Below are 16,938 nucleotides of genomic sequence, written 5' to 3' on the forward strand. Positions count from 1 at the left end.
TTCAGGACTTGCAGAGAGAAATGTGTCTCACTCCATTGGGCAAGAAACCTATGAAAGTAGAAATTCTGCATGATGGGAAGGAAAAGAGAGAGATGAATATTAATTTCATCCTCAGGATTGACTGAACAAGAGTAACTGTACCCTGTCTCATTGAACGCCTGTTTCAGGATCTTTTCGTTTGGAGTTCGTGAAAGGCTAATACTGTTAACAGCCAGAGATAGGACATAGTGAACTTCAAGTGGGGCACAAGGAGCTCTGATACTAATGATGGACTGTAATGTTGTTAGCACCCTGCTTATACCAATTGTTCCTACCCCAGAGGTCATATGCACCTTTGTTGGACAATCTCTGTACATACCTACCTCAAACACAGGCATCTCTAAACCTAAAATTTTCCTCTGGCTATGGGAACATATTTAGTCTGTAGACACAGGCAGGACAGAAATTCCAGAGAGGTAACACCTGTTGTAGTTCTAAAGATGGCCACAAATTTTTGACACCCCTCCCATCCAGAAGTGGGGTTTCACCTTCCTCTCTTGTATTTGGGCTGGCTTTGGTGACATGCTTGAAATGAAGTGGCACTGCATGACTTCTGAGGCTAGGTTGTAATTTGCCATGCAGATTCCATCTTTTTGCTCATTCTTGGATCCTGAGCCACAATATAAGAAATCCAACTACCTATAGATTTTCAGGACACGAGAAAGCTCAAGCTATGTAGAGACCACAAGTAGGTGTTCTAGTTGCTAGCCTTAGCTGGCAACAGACTTTGTTTCATTCCAGATCAAGTGCCAGATATGATGAAAGAAGCCTCCAGATGATTCCGATGCCTTCTATTTGAGTCACTTCCAGTCATTTGAGTCTTTTTAGTTAAGTCGTGAGGCATTGTGGAGCAGAGACAGGCCGTCTCCAAATTTGTCCTGTCCAAATTCCTGCCAACAGAACCTATGAGCATAGTAGAGTGGTTTTGCACTTTTTTATGCCACTAATTCTTAGGGTGGTTTATTTTAAGCAATCAAAACCCAGAACCTGGCCCTAGGACCAACATCCAACAAATGAGAGATAGGTATTAGTTAGTAAATACCCCAGTTTCTTTACCCTTTAAATTCTGAAGTGTGTTCTACAGAATCTCTCAGGGGTTTCCTATCAGGATTGAGTCCTCATTGTCCATAGCGACACCAATTTATTTGGTTGTATTTGCTTTCATCTATCCCCTTCCTTACTTCCTGGGATTCACCTCTCAAATAAACTACTTGCACCCAAATCCTTGTCTCAGAGTCTGCTTTGGCAGAAATTCAAAGCAAGAGGGGATCTAATTTTGTTTTGCTATTTTGTTTTTTTCTAACATTCCATTTATTGAAAACCCGTTTTCTCCTCTTTGACCAGTAGTACTACCTCTGTTATAGATGATATGTCTGTTTATAATGATTTTTCTGGTATAACTATTTTATTTATTTGATCTATTTCTCTATCCCTGCACCGATATTAACTATTCCTATCTGTTAGGGCCAGTCATCTCGTCTCTCTTTTCTTACCTAAGAGAATAAGTGAATATTCACATTTATATATACATTTTACAATAAGTTTTTCAAGTTATACAAAATACATATTGGAATTTCTATTGGGATTATATTTTTTCTAGACATCAATTTAGGAATAATTGATAAATTTATGATGTTGAATATATCCATTATCAATATATTGCTGTGTAACAAATTACCCAAAAGTATGGTAGCTTAAAATAGCGACTACAATTATGTATTAGCTCACAAATTTTTGAGGGTTAGGAACTGATTTGGAGGCAGCTTAGCTGAGTGGTTCTGGCTCAGGGTTTCTCATGAGTTTTCAGTCCAAGATGCCATCCAGGACTTCAGTCATCTGAAGACTTGGCTGGGGCTGAAGGATATGCTTCCAAGATGGCTCCCTCACATAGATGCTGGCCAGAGGCCTCAGTTTCTCACTAGATAGAGGGACGCTTCAGTGCCTTCATGACGTGACAGCTGGTTTCCCAATGGAAAGCTGGTGATCAAGGGAAAGAAAGAGTAAGGAGAAAGCTATGATGCTTTTTATGACCTAATCACACACCAGACCTTCGACTATATTCTATTTCTTAAAAGCCACTCACTTAGTCCAGCCCACACTCAAGAGGATGGGAATTACTTTCTATCTTTTGAAGGGAAAAGCATCAAATAATGTGTGGACGTATTTTAAAACCATCACATTATGTCTTGCCAATCCATGAACATAATGTATCTCCACATATTTAGATTTTCTAAAATTTCAATAAAGATTGTCATTTCTCCATAGAGCCTTGGAAAATTTTTGTTAGGTTTATTCTGAGCTACATTAAATGAGTTAATGTTTTTGCAAATTATACCTTTTAAAGATCGTCATTTTCTATTTCTGATTTTGACATAGAAATATAATTTATCTGTGCATACCAAATACATGACAAAAACCTTGCTAAGTTCTCTCATCAGTGGATTTTCTAAGTACATAATCATGTAATTTGTGCATTAATAGAGGTCCCAGTAGAAAGTGTATGGCACCCTAAAACTGAGTAATTGAGAACTTAACAAAATGGTTCCTGTTCACAAAGTGGGAAGCATTTAGGGAAATCAGCAATTCATGATGCAAAATCCAGACTTAGTAACCCAGGGGGTGATTACCATCCCCAGGCCTGAAGTGGCAAAGTAGGGTAGTGGCGACCTAAACCTCAAGAAATAATACCCCAACTTTTCTCTCCTCTTACCCTCCAATATTCTACTGATCTGCTATTGGCTGAATTAAAATAAATGCCAAAAAAAAAGACATTGATGCAATTCATGCAGGTTAGTCTCCTGGAGCACAGAGCAGAATGGACTAGGTAGAATGAAGATCCAAAGTGGGAAATGGAAGGTATCTAGCACAATCTGCAAAAGAATGACAGTTTTATTTCTTCTTTGCTAATTCTTATTCCTTCAGATGCGAACTGTTAGTTAATATGCCTAAGTTTTGCTGGGAGGAAAAAAATGCCATATGAAATGAAATATATATATATATATATTTTTAGTGAAAGAGTTCCCAAACATAATGTATGTAAATCAACAGTATCTGACCTCATGCACACCTAGATACTAAGAGAACTAGCAGGTAAACCTGAAGGCCCCCTATAAATCATAGAAGGATTTCTGTGAAAGTTTACCCAGAAAGTTAAAAAGTAGTGAATTTAATATTAAAACTTGGCAAGAGAGGCCAGCCCAGTGGCGCAGCAGTTAAGTTCGCACGTTCTGCTTTGGCGGCCCGTTAGGATCTCGGGTGCGGACATGGCACTGTTGGGCACGCCATGCTGTGGTAGGCGTCCCATATATAAAGTAGAGGAAAATAGGCACTGATGTTAGCTCAGGGCCATGCTTTCTCAGCAAAAAGAGGAGGACTGGCAGTAGTTAGCTCAGGGCTGAACCATGGATGATGGGTGGCCACTAACCTGCCATTGAGATGACGGGACTGGTATCCACTGATCCATAAAGCTGCTGTTTCACTGGATAGGCTGAGCCTATTTAGAGCAAAATTGCTCAAGGTAACAGAGCAAAGACTGAGTTCCACCAGGGGCATCATCCTTTTCCCCTGTTTCCTTACAAGTGCTTGGCCTCTTCTCTTAACAAATGCTGTTCAAAGTTGCAAAGAACATTTGTCTGATTAAATTCCAAATTACTACATTTTCCAGAATGCTCCTATGTCTTGGTCTGTCCCTGACCATATAGTAAATTTTCTCGAGACTTGTTGTCATCTTGTCATATTACCTAGGTTTCCTGCTAGTTATGTGCTTGTTCATCCTTTATGAACTGGAGGACAATCTGCAAGGAGGGGGATAGAAATGAAAAACCACAGAGAACAGATAAGAATACTTAAAAATTTGCCTCCTTTCAAAGAAATTTAGTGAGAGATGAGAAGGAAATAATTCAAGTCTTTAGAAACTGTGTATCTGCCACATCCAGGTTCTTTTTCTACCGATGGAATCCTGTTGTATACTTACTCCCTGAAGAGGCAAGATCCAGAGGCTGGAAGAGTGTCTTGACGGTTAAAATTTCAGTTTTTGGCGCTCTAAGTTAGAGAAGAACACCTGACTAAAGAAGCAGCGCTCCTCCAATCACCATTCAGAATCCAAGAATAGGAGGAAATCCCTCAGAATGAGGAGCTGCTTCACCAGGGGACAGGATGTGAGGGAGGGCTGGCTTCTTGGAAGCACTCTGGGAACAGAGGCTCAAAGATCCTTTGCATATTCCCTGATATTAGGCACTCCTCTTATATGGTACTTTTTGGTTAGTGGGAATAAAATCTATGTCTGTGCTTATCATCAATTACTCAATAAATCAAAGACTCAGTCGTTTATTCAAAACCAAATCCAAAATCAAACCTCCTCGTGGCTATATTAAGCATTTTTACATTGCATTATTAAGCATTTTAATAGTATTACCCCAAATTAGTACATTTACTATTACTCGAAAATTGAAAATTTCCATAATGCTCCTGAACTTCTGCTTCCTTATCCACAAAAGTGAAATGTTGGGCCACAAAAGACACTTTCAAGCTTCATTTTGCAAAGTACCATGTTCCTTTCAGGTGCCTCAGTTCCCATTGCGTGGAGAGCCTCCCAAACACTTCACCCAAAGCCGCTCTGCTTGTATCTGTTTTCATATGTTAGGATTGAGATTGCACTTAATGTTATCATCCAAACACTTAAAAATGAACTTACAAAACATTAGAAGATCCCTAAGATTCCTTCCTGCTTTTATATTCTTTAATTCCATTAATTAACTGGGCACTGTTTAACTAGCAAACAGATGCTAAGGAGTGACTTGATTCATTTCTTCAATAGCATGAGCAGTTTCATGAAGGGAAAGCTTATTGGCCTTTTCGTGTCCATAGGGGCCAACACGAAAGAAACAGGCTTAGATTAAAAGAAGGATGTTTCTATTTGACTTTAAGGCAAAGACTTTTGACCATCACAATGATAAACACAGAAAATGGAATAGGAAATCATCAGCCTGGGAGAATTAGGAACCTTTTCTTAGCTGTGGAGTCAATTATCTTGAGACGTGCATCCTGGCCACGTGATGAGAAAAGTCAATAACTTTTAAGAAACTGGTGGGGGACAGAGATATCTCATATTTGATGCAAGGATCAATCTACTACCTAGTTGCAGAGGCCAGTCTTCACAGTCTGATCTTTCTGTGCAGTTCATTAAGGTTTTCTGAGCACAAAGAACACGAGCACAGTTATTCCATGAATAAAACAGGTATAGGTAACAGTTCTCAAACATGGCTGCTAATCAAAATCACCTGGGGAGCTTTAGAAACTATGTGTGTCTGGGCCCCACCACAGACCATTCAAATGAGAATCTTTGTATAGAGAGTAACTTGTTTGTGGGAGGAAGATCACATGGTTACAAACCATGCATGAGTAGGTTTACACAAGCAAGGAGAGAGGTTGCAGCTGGGCTGGCTTTAGTGTTTCGTAGAAAAGACCAGGAAACCAGCTGGGAGACTAATTGCAGAGTGATGCTGGAGGCTGTGGGAGGCAGTGTCTGTGTGCGGGAGGAGGAAAACGCAACTACTGCTGACTTAGTTGATGGTCAGGGAAGGTTATGGGGGAAATGCTAGGAAGTTATAGGAAAGAACAGCAAAAAAGATAGAGAAGAGTTCTTGGAGGAATAATAAAGGTCTGTTGTGAAGAAGCTGCTTTGTTAGAGAGTGGCAGAAAGAGAACAAGACTTTCAAGAGAGGGGGAAATGAGAGGAAAGTAGAGAGCAGCTTAATGGTGGAAGGAGCCGGGCATGGAATGTTGAGTGAGAGCACAGGTGAAGTTGGAGTGAAGACCGAAGTCTGGCCTTGTCTGGGCCTGAAGCCGGTGAAGGGAGTCAAAGCTGTTGCAAAACAGAGTGCTGCCCACAGTGATGAAGTTGACCTCGAATGTGGGCAAACAGGCTGTCTTAAGAGCAAGCCAGTGAGATTTGTTAAAGAGGGAGAGACAGAGGAAAACGTCTCCTCAGGAATCAAGAACCTGCTGACAAGGAAATAACTGAGGAGTAACACCCGTTGAGTCAGCCATGTGAAGAGATCTTAAGAAGGAAAGACAGATAGTCTAAAGGTGCCAACTGCTCTGGACTCTCTGAGAGAGGAGGGAGATAGGTGATATTAAAGACTCTTTAAAGTAAGAGGCTTGAGAGGGACTTGTCCGAGCCCAAGGAAGGGGTAGCATTCTCAAGCTTCTACCTTAGTTCAGAGATGAGTGTTTTCCCTGGCGCTTCCTCAAGGAGTTCAGGCTTCTCCTATAAGCTGGGCTTTATAAATATGGAAAAACCAGGAGCGGACTAATGAGGCATTGGCTGCTATCTTGGGAATATGCTTACCCCAAGGCTGCTGAAACTGCTTATCAAGGAAGGGCTTTCATTATTTCTTCTGGAATTTTCTTACAAAATTGCAAGTTTGTAGGTAAAAATGTGGAACAGAGTTATGGTGAAGTGGGAGAAAATGGCCATTTTTAGCCTTTATTAGCCTTTTATTTTTTAAAGGGAAGTGCCTGAGCTTTTCCTTCAAACACTCAGAAATGGAAACATAGTATGAGCTGGGATTCAGCCTTGTTTCCTCCTGGCCTTGTTCACCAACTTTTCATTGGCTCTGATGTGCACTCCTGTTATCATGTCAGAGACCAGTGTTTCCTCATATTGATTATATCTGCCTCTTTCCGCACTACTAGGGACTAAGTTCTCCAGGAAGCATCCTTATCCTGATCTCAAATAGACAAGCTTCAGAGCATCTAATAAATCTTAGAAAATGTATAAATTAACGCAAGCTTGTGCACATACTCTTTCTCTGGGAAGAAGGCCCACGGCTTTCAAGACCTCAAACAGCTTTGAAGGCATTGTTTCAGAGAGTAAGAATATTTGCAATTTGCCTGAGCGTTATTCTGGACGGTATGTTGTGAGAATTAATGAAGCCGAGCTGCTTAATACAAATAAAATACAGACTGATTGAAAGAAGAGAGGAAAGAGACATTGACTCTTCATGTGTGCAAGACAAAGCTCCTAGTTTCTGATTAACATGGTCTGGGCTCCTTCATAATTTTTCAATTTTGGCCTTCCTGTGATTTTTCTTTCAGAGAAAAAGTTCTTGCTGACAGAACGGATCACAAGACCTTATCAATCACATTTCCTTTTCCCCTGAAGCTTGAACATGAACCACGTAGTTTGCCTGTCTCTGTTCAGGAGTTCTGATACTATAGACAGGCACTGGCCAACAAAACTCTTGAGCTAAATATAATATGTGGAGGAGAAGAAGTGGATTGATTAACCAAAAACTTTAAAAGCATGGTTTGTCAATATTAGAACAGCATTCTTCATCTTAGCCTTTTGGGGCCATTGTTAGGTAATGTTTAGTACAATTTTCTTTCCTATAACAAACTTCTAGATTTGAAGCAGAGTTTCTGTTCCCCACAAGCATTTTACCTTCCTTTTTCCATCATACGACACAGGGGGGCTGGAGCAATAGTGCAGGACGTGGGGCCACCGCTGAGTGTGGTTAAAGAAGCTGAACTTTCTCTCTCTTCGATCCTAGGTTTCCTCCTGTAATTCTCTATGTCGTTCTCAGTCCTCACTCTTCTTAGTATCTCCCCCTTAGGAAAAGGAAATCTTAGCCCCAGTCCCTTGTTGAGTGCTGAAAACTATGTTTTAGGAGGCAGTCAATGCAGTGAACTTCCCTGTCTTCTGCTTCTAGTGCTATGGGGAACGTTCAGGCTGGTCCCACCAGGTGTTTCCACTCCATTTGTGTCTACCAATTATAGTCTCCATAATTTATACCTAAATTGTTTAAAGGCAAATATGTCACTACTGTTAATTCTGTCAACCATACAATCTAGACTTGAATGCATTGTATTCCTAAGAATAGCTTTGATTCTATTCCTTGCTAACGAACTCTTTTGATGAAAGGCTCACTCTTTGGCCTGATTCTTACTACAAAGGTCATGCGTTCACTGACAAATCTTTACCCTAGCCCTTTGGAATGAATGGCACCACTCAAGTAGTCTCCAATCCCCAGGTGTAGTCTTACATAGCAATGTGTTTGCAGTCTAATCGAATATTTAACCCTGCCAAAGTTTGGGGTGGTGTGGGGAAAGGGAAGTGGGCAGAGAAGTAATTAAATCCCCACAACAATGAGCACCTGATGAATGAATAAATCTCCCTTGGGCTCGCCCTGTTCCCCGTGATCTGGACAGCTCTTCTGCCTTCCCACTCTGTCACCTCTCCAGCCTCCTCTTTTTCAGAAGCAGTGTCCTCCTCTTATCTATTCTGTCTTTCCAAGTCATAATTTATAATATATGTAACAGGCTTGAAATCAAGTCATAAGAAGACTACGGAAGACATAAAAGCTGACTTAAACCTTCCAAGGGTTCAAGAATGGCCCTTTTTGGGCTCCATTTGAAGTACTTTTTAAAAACTGCCTTGTGCATCATCTTATTTGTTTGCATTGCTACAAAAAACTACCATAGACAGGATGGCTTAAACAACAAATGTTGATTTCTTACGGTTCTGGAGGCTGGGAAGTCTAAGATCAAGGCACCAGCAGACTGGGTGTCTGGTGAGCGCCCACTACCTTCTTGTTGTGTCCTCACACGGTGGAAGTGGTGGACGGAACTCTCTGGGGTCTCTTTTATAAGAGCACTAATTCCATTCAGGAGAGCTCCGCCCTCATGACCTAATCACCTCCCAAAGGCCCCAACTCCAAGTATCATCATATTGGAAATTAGGTTTCAACAGAGTCAACATATGAATTTAAGGGGGTGCAAACATTTAGTCTATAGTGTGTGTTTTTTGTGGCTTTTTTATTTTTTATTTTTTTTTACCAAGGTTCATGTTTGGATAAAAATCCCTTTCCACAAGCTCCTCAATGGTTTAATATGACATCTGTAGGCTTGTTTAGCTCTACAATTTATATCAATATTGATCAAAACTGGCTAGATTACTACACAAAGTATGATCTTCCATTGATCTGTCTTATGCTTATTCAGAAGACCTCAGCCATACAACAGAATTATAGTCATAGCTTACAGATCCCAGAAATACATTCATCTGTCAATTATGCTCTTAGTATGGACTACTAAAAGAGAAAATAAATAAGGAACTTGAGGTTTGTAATTTTCTTTTTGAGGAAGATTAGCCCTGAGGTAACATCTGCTGCCAATCCTCCTCTTTTTGCTGAGGAAGACTGGCCCTGAGCTAACATCTGTGCCCATCTTCCTCTACTTTATATGTGGGATGCCTACCACAGCATGGCTTGCCAAGCAGTACCATGTCCACACCCAGGATCCGAACTGGCAAACCCCAGGCCACCAAAGCGGAAGGTGCGAACTTAACCACTGTGCCACTAGGCCAGCCCCAAGGTTTATATGTTTTTACTTACAGTTTTATTGAAGTAACACTGATTTATAACATGATATAAATTTCAAGTGTCCATCATTATATTTTGACTTCTTTATAGACTCTACCATCACAAGTCTAGTTACCATCTGTCACTGTACAAAAGTTCCCCTTTACTCTTTTTGTCTCTCCCCAGCCTCCATTCCCCTCTGGTAAGCACCAATCCATTCTCTGTATCTATGTCTTTGTTTGTTGTTGTTGTTATTTTATCTTCCACATGTGAGTGTAATCATACAGTATTTGCTTTCTCCATCTGACATTTCATTTAGCATAACACCATCAAGGTCCACCCATGTCGTCACAAATGGCAAGATTTTATCTTTTGTGACTGAGCAGTATTCCATTGTGTGTGTGTATGTGTATGTATACCACATCTTTTTTATCCACTTATCTGTTGATGGGAACTTAAGCTGTTTCCCAGTCTTGGCTATTGTGAATAATGCTGCAAGGAACATAGGGGTGCATATATCCTTATGCATTCATGTTTTCATGTTCTTTGGATAAATACCCAGAATTGGAATAGCTGGATCACATAGTAGTTCTATTCTTAATTTCTATTCTCACTTTCTGTTTTCCATAGTGGCTGAACCAATTTACATTCCCTAAGCAGTATAAGAGGGTTCTTTTTTCTCCACATCCTCTCCAACACTTATCTCTTGTCTTTTTAACAATAGCCATTCTGATGGGCATAAAGTGATATTTCATTGTGGTTTTGATTTGCATTTATCTAATAATTAGTGATGGTGAACATCTTTTCATGTGCCTGTTGGCCATCTGTATATCTTCTTTGGAAAATGTCTATTCAGATCCTCTGCACATTTTTTAATCAGCATTTTTAATTGTTTTTTTGTTATTGAGTTGTACGAGTTCTTAATATATTTTAAATATTAACCCCTTATCAAATATATGATTTGCAAATATCGTCTCCAAATTAGTAAGTTATCTTTTTATTTTATTTATGGTTTCCTTTGCTGTGCAGAAGCACGTTGGTTTGATGTAGTTCCTTTTGCTTACTTTTGCTTTTGTTTCCTTTGCCTGAGGAGATATATTCAAAAAGATATTGCTAAGACCGACGTCAAAGAGCATACTACCTATATTTTCTATTAGGAGTTATATGGTTTCAGGTCTTACATTCGAGTCTTTAACCTATTTTGAGTTAATTTTTGTGTGTGGTGTAAGAGAGTGGTCTAGTTTCATTCTTTTGCATGTGGCTGTCCAGTTTTCCCAACATCATTTAGTGAAGAAACTTTTCTTTCTCCATTGTATGTCTTGGCCACCTTGTCAAAAATTAGCTGTCGATAAATGTGTGGATTTATTTCTGGACTCTCAATTATGTTTCATTGATCTGTGCTTCTGTTTTTTCTTCCTGTACCATGTACTGTTTTGATTACTGTAGCTTGCACTATACTTTGTAATCAGGGAGTGTGACACCTCCAGCTTTGTCTGTTTCCTCAGCATTGCTTGGGCTATTCAGGGTCTTTTGTTGTTCCATGTAAATTGTAGGACTCTGTTTTATTTCCTTGAAAAATGTCATTGGGATTTTGATAGGGGTTGCTTCAAATCTGTAGATTGTTTAGATTATATGGACATTATAACTATGTTAATTCTTTCAATCCATGTGCACAAAATATTTTCCATGTCTTTCCGTCCTTTTTGATTTCCTTCAACGATGTCTTATACATTTTAGTGTACAGATCTTTCACTACCTTGGTTAAATTTACTCCTAAGTATTTTATTCTTTTTGTTACAATTATAAATAGCATTATATTCTTGATTTCTCTTTCTGCTAGTTTGTTTATAGTATATAGAAATGCAACAGATTTTTGTATGTTGATTTTGTCCCCTGCAATTTTACTATATTTATTATTTCTAATTGTTCTTGGTGGATTCCTTAAGGTTTTTTATATATAAAGCTGTTTCATCCACAAATAGTGACAGTTTTACTTTTTCCTTCCCAGTGTGGATCCTTTTTTTTTCCTTGACTAATTGTTCTGGCTAGGACTGCCCCTACTATGTTGAATAAGAGTGGCAAGACTGGACACCCTTGTCTCCTTCCTGTTCTTAGAAGAATAGCTTTGCATTTTTCCACTGTTGAGCATGATGTTAGCTGTGAGTTTGTTGTATATGGCCTTTATTATGTTGAGGTACTTTTCCTTATATAGTCATTTTATTAGGAGTTTTTATCATAAATGGGTACTGAATCTTGTCAAATGCTTTCTCTGCATCTATTGAGATGATCGTGTGCTTTTTATGCTTCATTTTACTAATGTGGTGTATCACTTTGATTGATTTGCAGATGTTAAACCATCATTGCATCCCTGGAACAAATCCCACTTGATTCTGGTATATGAATCTTTTAATGTATTGTTGTATTCAATTTGCTAATATTCTGTTGAGGATTTTTGCATCTATGTTCATCATTGATATTGGCCTGTAATTTTCTTTTATTGTGTTGTCCTTCTCTGGTATTGGCATCAGGGTAATGTTGACCTCGTAAAATGAGTTAGGAAGCGTCCACTCCTTTTCAGTTTTTTGGAAGAGTTTGAGGACAGGTATTAGGTCTTCTTTGAATGTTTGGTAGAATTTACTGGAGCAGCTGTCTGGTTGTGGATTATTGGTTTTTGGGAGATTTTTGATTACTCTTTCAGTGTCTTTACTAGTGATTGGTCTATTCAGATTCACTATTTCTTTTTGATTCAGTTTTGAAAGGTTGTATGATTCCCAGAGTTTATCCATTTTTTTCTAGGTAATCCAATTTGTTGGCATATAGCTTTTCTTAGTATTCTCTTATAATCCTTTGTAGTTCATGAAATCTGTGGGGCCATGAAACCTCTATAAGTAGCAGTGGGTTACTGTCTGACATAGCACCAGAAAGTGAGAAGATAGAGCAAAAACACTGAGCAGGGTTCTGCTTTGCTGTACACAGGGTTACTGGGAGTTGGCATCAACTCAACATCACTAGCAAATTTCTATGTTATTTGTTGTAATTTCTCCTCTTTCATTTCTGATTTATTTATTTGAGACTTCTCTTTTTCTTAGTGAGTCTAGCTAAAGGTTTGTCAATTTTGTTTATCTTTTCAAGGAACCAACTCTTAGTTTCATTGATCTTTTCTATTGTCTTTTTAGTCTTTATTTCATTTATTTCCATGATGATTTTTATTGTTTCTTTCCTTCTACTGACTTTGGGCTCCATTTATTCTTCTTTTTCTCATTCCTTTAGGTGTAGTGTTAGATTTTTTATTGGAAAATTTTCTTGTTTCTTGAGGTAGGCCTGTTTCCTATACAATTCCCTCTTTGCTGCATCCCATAGATTTTGGTATGTTGTGTTTTCATTTTCATTTGCCTCAAGGTATTGTTTGATTTCTCCTTCGATTTCTTCAATGATCCAATAGTTGTTCAGCAGCATGTTGTTTACTCTCCAAATATTTGTGACTTTTCCAAGCTCTCTTCTTGTGGGTGATTTCAAGTTTCATACCATTGTGGCAGAAAAGGTGCTTGGTATGATTTTAATCTTCTTAAATTTATTGAGACGTTTTGTGTCCCAACACATGTTCCATGTGCACTTGAGAAGAATGTGTGTTCTGCTGCTTTGGGATGGAATGTTATATATATATATGTATCTATTAAGTCCATCTGGTCTAATATTTCATTTAAGACCAATGTTTCCTTATTGACTTTCTGTCTGGCTGATCTATCCATTGATGTAATGGGGTGTAAATGTCCCCTACTATTATTGTGTTGCTGTCAATTTCTCCCTTTAGGTCTATTAATAATTGCTTTATATTCTTTGATGCTCCTACGTTAGCTAAATATATATTAATAAATATTTATGTCTTCTTAGTGGATTGTCACCTTTATCATTATATAATGTACATCTTTGTCTCTTGTTAGCTTTTTTGGCTTGAAGTCTATTTTGTTTAATATAAGCATGGCTATACCTACTCTCTTTTGGTTGCCATTTTCTTAAGGTATCATCTTCCATCCTTTTACTTTGAGCCTATTTTTGTCTTTAGAGCTGAGATGGGTCTCGTGTAGGCAGCTTATTGTTGGGTCTTTTTTTTATCCATCCAGCCATCCTGTGTCTTTTGACATTTACATTTAAGGTGATTAGTGATATATAAGGACTTAATACTGCCATTTTATCTACTGTTTTTTGGTTGCTCTATCTTTCCACTGTTTCCTTTTCATTCTTTTTCTGTCTGCCATTTCTGTTTGGTGGTTTCCTGTAACGTGTTTATCAGTTTCCTCTTATTTTGTTTCATGAGTCTGCTCTGAATTTTTGTTTTGTGGTCACCATGGGGTTTGTATAACCAGTCTCATAGATAAGATAGTCTCTTTTCTACTGATAACATCTTATCCTTATTTGCCTAGGCAGATTCCATCCTTTTCCTCCTCCTCTTATAAGTTTTTGTTATTACAAATTATCCCTTTTTGTATTGTGAGTTTGTGACAAAATTGAAGTGGTTATAGTTATTTTTAATGCTTTCTTCCCTTTTAAATTTGTAGCCTTCCTCTCCCTCCCCCCCCCCCCCACAAAAACGCACTGGCTGCCTTTAATATTCTTTCTTTGTCATTGACTTTTGACAGTGTTATTAGCATGTGCCTTGGAGAAAGTCTTTTTGCCTTGAGATAATTGAGTGTTATATTAGCTTCATGGACTTGTATATCTAATTTCTTCCCCAGGTTTGAGAAGTTCTCAGCTATTATTTCTTTAAATAAGCTCTCTGCTTCTCCCTTCTTCTTCTGGGATACTAGTTATCCTTGTATTGCCCTTTCTAATGGAGTCAGATGATTTTTGTAGAAGTTGCTCATTTTTTTAAAAATCTTAATTCTCTTTTCTCTTCTACTTGCATCATTTCTTGGTTTCTATCTTGGAGCTCACTAATCTTCTTTTCCATATGGTTGGCTCTATTTTCAGTGCTTTATAATGCATTCTTAATCTCATTTATTGAGTTCTTTACCTCCAGAATTTCAGTTTGGTTTTCTTTTAGAGTTTCAGTCTCTTTGGCAAAATACTCCTTCTCTTCATCAGTTTTATTCCTGAGCTCATTAACTGCCTTTCTGAGTTTTCTTATCGCTCATTGAGTTTCTCCAGGGTACCTATTTTGAGTTCTTTATCAGTTAGATCACAATCTTCCATGACTTTTATGTTTGGTTTCTTGAGAATTGTTTGCTTTTTGTGATGCCGCATTACCATGGTTTTTTGTGGTACTGGCTGAGTTACTACTCTGCTGGTGCATCTGTTGTAACAAACATTTTCTTGTTTAGGCATAGCTCTGTTTGTTTTGATTCAAGCTTTTCAATTGGTTGGAAATTAGAGGACTTTCTTTTGTTTTTCAGTAGGTGGTACTGTATCTAGTGATATAGTTTTCAGTTTTTCTTACTTAAGCTGTCTCTGGTTATATTTGAGGATCTGCATGTCCCACCCTCCACCACCTCTATTCGGGATGTTGCATGTACTCTTATCATGGCCATCTGTGCTTCTATGGGTCACTGATGCCTTTCTATTGCTGGTATTGCTGCAGTCACTGGCTTCACTGCTGGAGTACAGGGGTGGCTGATGCCTCCACCACAAATGGAATCACCTGGTTCAAAAGCTCTGCTGCTGGGGCTGGCCCAGTGGCGCAGCAGTTAATTTTGCACATTCCACTTCAGTGGCCTGGGGTTCACCAGTTCAGATCCTGGGTGAAGACTTGGCACTGCTTGGCAAGCCATGCTGTGGTAGGCATCCCACGTATAAAGTAGAGGAAGATGGGCACAGATGTTAGCTCAGGGCCAGTCTTCCTCAGCAACAAGTGGAAGATTGACGGCAGATGTTAGCTCAGGGCTAATATTCCTCAAAAAAAAAAAAAAGAAAGAAAGAAAAAGCTCCACTGCTGTAGCAGGGGGAGGGGTAGGAGAGGGTTTGGAGGGAGCTGAGTTCAGGGGGCACCACCTCTGCTGTTGCCTGTTACATTGTGACCACAGGCGTCACTGTGGTTGGATATGGGAGTCCTGTGTGCACCTCCACTGCTGCTACCAGGCTCTGAGCTGTTGCTGGGGGCCTGGGGTCATGGGGCTCCACCTTCCCCCAGTGATCCTCCTGGGATCATGGGGCTCCATGCTCCACTACCCATGGCCACAGGTGCCACTGAGGCTGGCTGGCTGGAGTCACAAACATGCCTCCACTGCTGCCCATCAGGTTCTCTGGGGCTGGTGGCAGCTACCTCAGCCACTGTGGCCAGTGTCCAAGGTCCTGGTAACTGGCTTTTCCGTTCCCCCATTTAGCCTCCTCTGTGTGCTCCAATTCCCCCACCTCTGTATGCACGAATGTGTGGGTCTCTCTGGCACCCTGGTGTGTTGGGCAATATAGCCTTTGTTAGGTTATGGGTGTCTTACCTGCTGTATATTGAAGGGGAGAGACAAAGGGATCCTCTCATGCTGCCGTGATGACTGAGGTTTATTCTTAAGCTTCGTGTGGAGGTCTACAGCTCTCCACCTGTTGCCTACCCTTAAACGGTCAATAAGCAACCAGAGGTGTCACACCAGAATCTCAGTGGCACAGACAGTATAAAAGGCCCACCTTGTCTTCCCAGCCCTCTTAATCCAGGTACAATATCTTTTGCACGTTTAACAATGTTCTGTCAAATTGTTTTCCAATTGCAGATCTTCTTTTGAGTAATTAATTAGCAGTGGTACTAGAATCTTATTTTTATCAATAAGGCATATCATATAGAAACTGTCCCTTTATCTGAATGAATTCATTCTAGAAATCTGTGTGCTGATCTTTCCTCCCCTTCCTCACAAAAAAAATTTAGGAAATTTGTAAGGTGTGTTGGTCATTGGTTGGATTTGCCTAAGAACAGTCAAATTTTAAACAGTCTTTGACCATGGAAATTATTTGAATTCTTGACTGTCGCCTAAGCCGGACAAAGGCGCAACAACTCCTGGATAGAAGTGTCAGTTTGAACTTGTCACTGCCTGCCAGTGTTGTCCAATGACTCTGCATTCCTCTGTTCTAATGTCTGTTCCTGCCCTAAATACCTAAAATTAGACACTGTTCTCATGCCCTTAGAATGTTGTATTTGGTAGAGAATCAGCTGCTTTCCCCAGCTTGTTCACAGCACTGCAATCCTCCGTATAGAACACTGCTTGAGTATTAATTGTTGGTCTTAGCAGAGTCCTCCCTCCACTGAAAGAAGAGTAGACCCTCCCTACCTGGATGTTTAATCATTTCCCTCTGACCGCCTGAAGCAGTTGGGAGTTTTTCCACTGAGTTTTTCTCAGTTCTGTCTCCATCGTGGGGAGCAGTGACAAACTCGGGGCTTTAGTTGCCTGAGGCTTATTTTTTGCTGTAGAACTCTGTCCTCCATGTTCTACCAAGGGGCAGCAGAATTCTCATTCATCAAATTAACCAAAAAACATGCTACTGATAAAAAGCTCTGCTGCTCCAGAATCTTGCCAAAGAAATTGTGGTCCAGGTAAATTGAACCTTGCAAGTGATATGA

The sequence above is a fragment of the Equus przewalskii genome, chromosome 1 (assembly GCF_037783145.1).
Source record: "Equus przewalskii isolate Varuska chromosome 1, EquPr2, whole genome shotgun sequence".
Taxonomy (NCBI): Eukaryota; Metazoa; Chordata; class Mammalia; order Perissodactyla; family Equidae; genus Equus; species Equus przewalskii.